Raw genomic sequence first — 6000 nt, 5'->3', positions numbered from 1 at the left:
TTTTCGTGTTTCAGTCCGGTCTATGAGATCCCTCAAGAATCATCGTCATCGGGGGATCTTTCGCCGGAGAAGATGGAGAGCCAGACGCCTCCACAGGCTTCCCTGCCTCCTAGGGTGGATGACACCAAGGTGTCATCCCAAAGGATTTCTCCGGGCTTCGGAGAATTGCAGGAGGGGACCACGATGGCACCAGAGGATAATGCCTTGGCTGCCAAGAATATGAGGGGCGCAACCCTCATGGAGACCAGCAACGGGGTTCCAGAATTATCCGACCCCTGGCCGGACACTGTTCCGAAGACACAAACGACTTCAGAACCGAATCAGCAGCCCCCTCCACGGGAAGGGGAGACGGCTATTCCAGTGGCAACCTCTATTAATGCAGAGGTGCTGAACATGCTGATGGATGCTTTGTAAAGTGTGTCCGTCTCGGAGGAGCACCATACCTTGATGTGTACAGTGGTTGAGAAGGTTCAGTCCGCTAAGAGCAGACTGAATGAATCCTTCACGAGCCTACTAAGAGGCTTCGATTTATGCGATGTAATGTCTTTAGCCGCTTTCCATATAAAAATCTGCTTGTATATAGATAGTAGCCCCTGAGACTCTGTTTGGCCAATGAAGAAGGGCGAACAAAGGGTCTATAGATATCCGCAGGAAATAACATACTTATCTTTTTGATAAATACAAGCTTCACTATTAGTGGCGACCGCTCAGGCCGCCGAAGTTTCCGAACTGAAGCGGAAACTGCAGCTGGTCGACAAGGACAATATCCGGATTAATAAGCGGCTCGACGAGGCGCAGGGTATGTTTCAAGTACTACATATACAATTGAATTAGTTTGCAAATGCTAAGTTGCAGCTTACGCGCTGTTGTATGCATAACCACAGATGGCGCTGCTGAGGTCGAGACCCTCAGGAGTGACCTTGCCCGCGCGAAGGAGCAGGCAAGGGTGAGCGATGCGGACGCTGAGAAAGCGGCTGCTGATTTGAAGGCCGAACAAGTCTCCCAGCGCTAGTTCGAGGAGTTGGTGTCCAAAGTTGAGCAAGAGCTTAAGGACGCCACTCGCAAGTGCGAGCTCCTTGAGGAGGAGAATAAAGCTATGGTAGCCGAACTCGCCAAGGCCCTTCATGAAGCCCAAGAGGTGAGTTCTGAATCCCGAGCGGCTCACGAGGATATCCGGGCAGATAGCGGCTGGTAAGCCCTTTCTTTTACACTCTAAGTTTGGCGATCAGAGGTATGCCTTACTTATTCGACTATAGAGTTCGCCAGATGCCTTTGTGGATCTTCCGAAGAGCACCACCAACGCTGCACAATTCTACCGAGCCCAGGAGGGGCATGCGGCGGAGAAGTTGTTCTGGTCACAGTTTCCAATGCAGGAGCACTCGACGCTGCTGAACGACCAAATGGCGCAGTGGGCCGAGTTGCATAAGATGTCCGGAGCGGCCATGAAGGAGGTCATACTCCGGCTGTGGTCGGACGAACCTGTTCCGAGCAGCTATTTTGTCCTAGTGCAGCGACGCATCGATGTCATGCCCCGAATTGATGCAGTCAAACGGTCAGTGTGCATAGAAGGTGCATAGATGGACTTTGCCCGCATCAAGGTGCACTGGGCGAAGATGAAGCCCGCCATTATTGCGGTGGAGGGTCCTCCCGAAGGCAAGGACCACCGCACGCTGGAGCATTATTTAGACAACATCCTAGAGGGTGCTCGCTTGATAGAAGGTCAATGCTCAGAGGACATTATATTCTAATGCATGCATCCAAACGACCCAAACGTGTTTATTATATACATTAAAGCTTTGTAATATATTTGTGCCATTATCTGAAAGTTCTTTCCTCCTGTGCGGCCATTTTTGTATGCCTGAGTTTTTTCCAGTCGTCGGCTTCGGCCCCCACATAGATGCTACGGGGGTGTTCGGAATAGCAAATGAGCACTCTTGACCCAACGTCTTGGTCCGTGGCGGAGGTGTCAGTGCGACGAACCAGGCAATCGGACTATACGGCTTTACCGCTCTCACTTAATCATAGGAGTTTGATGATGGGGCTATAAAATATCCCCTGGTACGTATGCGGCTATCTGAATGCGGATGCGTTACATATATGACAGGAAAAACAGTCCTTCATTTAATACGGAAAAATCCTTAAAGATTAAGTCAGTCACCGAGCGGCTTACCAGCTCTCGCCGCATCATGACAGTCAGTTTTTTGCGTTCTCTACTGAGGTGCTTGACCGGATGAACCAGAAACACAATCACAGTAGTTCTCCCTTTACTACCCTAGCCGCACAAACGGAACGTAAGCTAGCAAACACAAGAGCCGGGCAACCCAACTATTGACCAAAGACATGATTCGGAGCGTATGCATATAATGCCAAGTTCCAGACACCAAAGTGTGGTGCAAAGCTGTTCGGGCTTTTGTTTAGCGGCACATATGTGGTCGTATAGAGCTCCTGGCAATGGGTGTCGAGGTATGTGAGTGAGACAACTGGGGAGATGGACTACACTTCTATGAAAATAGTTGATATCGAAAAATTGTCCTTACTAGGATCTGATTGATACTTCAAAACGTGATCTTGGGTATCATAAGCACCAAAATCATTTTACATGCCGGGGGTATAATAATAAGGAGAAAATCTCAATACAGTTCCTTTAAATAAGGTTTCGTCCGAAGAGTCCTTTGGATATCATGCCGCACGTCTGCGCCACTTTCGCCTTGTAGAGAGGGGTTCCTTAAAGGGAACGGTCTTCGGTTACCCACATGAAACCGAAATCGAAGGGAGTCCTTGTAAGTCTGTATGATATATAGGTTCGAATGCACCTGTGGTAGGAGATAAAGAAATCGAAGGAAGGTGGAAGTTCACACAGGGTCGAACCATACTATAGACCTGTCCGTATTGTGCCTTTGTTGATGCCCAAGGTATTTTGAGTGCGTAGTGATGCATGCACGGTACGAATTCCGCGGGTGTGCGTGGTGATCTACAGAGGCGAAACTGCTGGCCTAGCTCCGGAAGTACCTAGCCGTCAGCTTGCGGGACTGACTGGACTCTTTTAACAAAGTCCGACGGCTTGATGGTCGATGAGGTGTGCGTCTTGAGGGGGCCGCTCTATACTTTGGCTACGAGAGTTGGGGTGTGCTCCTCCATGCAGAGGGAGCGTTTCGTGTTTCCATTGACTATTATGATGCCGCATGGACCGGGCATCTTGAGTTTTAAATAAGCGTAGTGCGGGACCATGTTGAATCGAGCGAACAAGGTCCGTCCGAGCAGTGCATGATAGCCACTTCAGAAGGGTACAATATCGAAGATGAAGTCTTCATTGCGGAAGTTGTCGGGCAAGCCAAAGACAACTTCCAATGTTATTGAACCCGACCAACGGGCCTCTCCGTCGGGTATTACTCCTTTAAAGGTAGTTTTCGTGGGCTTGATTCTTGACGGATCAATACCCATTTTGCAGACAGTGTCCTGGTAAAGCAGGTTAAGGCTACTGCCACCGTCCATGAGGACTCGCGTGAGGTGGAATCCGTTGATGATTTGGTCGAGGACCAAAGCTGCCGAACCACCATGACAGATACTGGTCGGGTGGTCCTTTCAATCGAAGGTGATCGGACAAGCCAACCATGGGTTAAATTTTGGGGCGACCAGCTCTATGGCGTAGACGTCCCTTAATGCGCGCTTGCGCTCCTGTTTGTGGATGTGGGTGACATAGATCATATTCAGGTTTTGACCTCGGGGGGAAATTTCTTCCGCCCCCCGTGTTCGGTGCGCGAGGCTCTTCTTCGTCATCCTCGTTGGGCAGCCTTTTCCCCTTGTGTTCGGCGTTGAGCTTGCCGGCCTATTTAAAGCCCCAACAGTTTCTGTTCGTGTGATTGCCAGGTTTATCGGGGGTGCCATGAATCTGGCAACGCCGATCAAGTATTCTGTCCAAACTGGATGGACCATCTTTGTTTCCTTTGAATGGCTTCCTCCGCTGACCGAATTTGAAGCCACTGAATCCGGCATTGACCGCCGTGTCTTTCTTATTGTTTCGACTCTTGTGCTTGTCGCATCATGGCTTGCTATTTCCGTCCCTGACTTCAGAGGTGCCTGGGTCGCTGGTGCTATTGCTTCTATGAGATAGCCAGCTATCTTCTCCTGCGCAAAAGCGGGTCATAAGTGCGGTAAGGGCTGCCATGGACTTCGGCTTCTCTTGGCTGAGGTGTCGGACGAGCCACTCATCTTGAACGCTGTGTTTGAAGGCCGCGAGGGCTTCGGCGTCCAGACAATCCACAATATGGTTCTTTTTTATTAAGAACCTGGTCCAGAGCTTCCGAGCTGATTTGCCGGGTTGCTGGATTATGTGACTAAGGTCATCGACGTTTGGGGCCCGAACATAGGTACCTTGGAAGTTGTCTCTGAAGGCGTCAACCAAGTCTTCCCAACTACCAAGAGAGTTTTCTGGGAGGTTGTTCAGCCAGTGCCGTCCGGGTCCCTTAAGTTTTAGGGGGAGGTATTTGATGGCATGTAAGTCATCATAGCGGGCCATGTGGATGTGGAGAAGAAAATCTTCAATCCATACTGCGGGATCTGTCGTTCCATCGTATGATTCAATGTTCACGGGTTTAAACCCTTCTGGGAACTGGTGCTCCATGACCTCATCGGTGAAGCATAGGGGCTGTGCGGCTCCTCTATATCGGGCGACGTCACGACGCAGTTCAGATGGAGACCGTATGCGGTTTTTGGCCCGGGTAAGGTTGTGCTTATCGCGCCAAGCCTGATGGCCGTCTTCTCACGTTGGTGCACGCCCCCTTGATCCATAAATTGATCTGGTATGACCGGCTCTATTGTCCAGGTCCTGTCGCAGGTCGTGCATGTACCCTGCAGCCACTATTTCTCTGCCTCTAGGGCGAGGTTGTGCGGCCTGGTGTTCGGCTTGGGTTGCCGCTCTGTCCTGGTCACGAGGTGGTCGATCAGGCCCATCAGCCGCATTACGCGCTCTTGGTATAGGTTCTAGGACCTCATCATCGAATTGGAAGAGCAACCTGCGCTTTGGGTAACTCTTAGTTGGGCGCTCGAGGCCGTATTCCTCGGCAGCCAGGACATTAGTCCATCTGTCATTGAGTAAGTCATGTTCAGTTTGAAGTTGCTGTCGCTTTTTTTCAGGCTTCTTGCAGTGGCTATTAGCCGGCGCTTAAAGCGCTCTTGTTCGAGGGGTTCCTCTGGCATGATGAAATCTTCGTCACCGAGGCTCTCGTCCTCTTTGGAGATAGGTAGGTAACTACTATCCTCCGAGCCCTCGTTCCCGATAGGATCGTCGGGGTTGACTTGCCCCTCTTCCCAATCATCCTGTTCAGATTTTGGCTTGACCGGGGCATCTTGGTCTTCAGTGTTCTCCGGGGTATTATTGTCTCCGGTGCAGGTATTGTTGTCTTTTTCGCGACGCAATTTTGATCGGCGCCGCTGACGTCGACGCTTCGAAGGTGCTTCAGCAGGCTTGTCCTCTAGATTCTTCCTATCGTCGTTGTCACCCTCTTTGGGTGTGTCCACCATGTGTACATCATACGAGGAGTCGTCGTCTAGCGTCCGGTGAACGGCGGGTTCTGGCTCTTCTCATCTCCAGTATCGTTGTCCATATCGTCGATGTCTTCTCAATCGTAATCGAGCGTGTCGGTTAAATCTTCGACAGTGGCTATGAAGTGGGTGGTGGGTGGGACATGAAATTCCCCGCTCTCAGCCCCTAGTATGGGCTGGGTGTAGTTTGACAGTGATTTTTCTACAATGGTTAGAGATTGCATTAAGTCCACCGCCCCGTTAAAGAGAGAGGTTTGGACGGGGAAGCGAGGGTTCGTGGAGTTGGGCGGGAAGGAAGTTCCCTGCCCAAGCCCACATAACACGGACCTTGAGAGTTCGGAGCTGGTTTTTGGGGGTGAGTCCGGCTTTATGTTGATGAAGGGAGTCTGGCGTGACTCCGGGCCTGCCGGTGAAACGATCCCCTCCGTATCTTCGGTGTTGAGCTCTATGGCTACGGAG

This window comes from Triticum aestivum, chromosome 5B (assembly GCF_018294505.1).
Source record: "Triticum aestivum cultivar Chinese Spring chromosome 5B, IWGSC CS RefSeq v2.1, whole genome shotgun sequence".
NCBI classification, from domain to species: domain Eukaryota; kingdom Viridiplantae; phylum Streptophyta; class Magnoliopsida; order Poales; family Poaceae; genus Triticum; species Triticum aestivum.
This window is presented reverse-complemented; position numbering follows the sequence as displayed.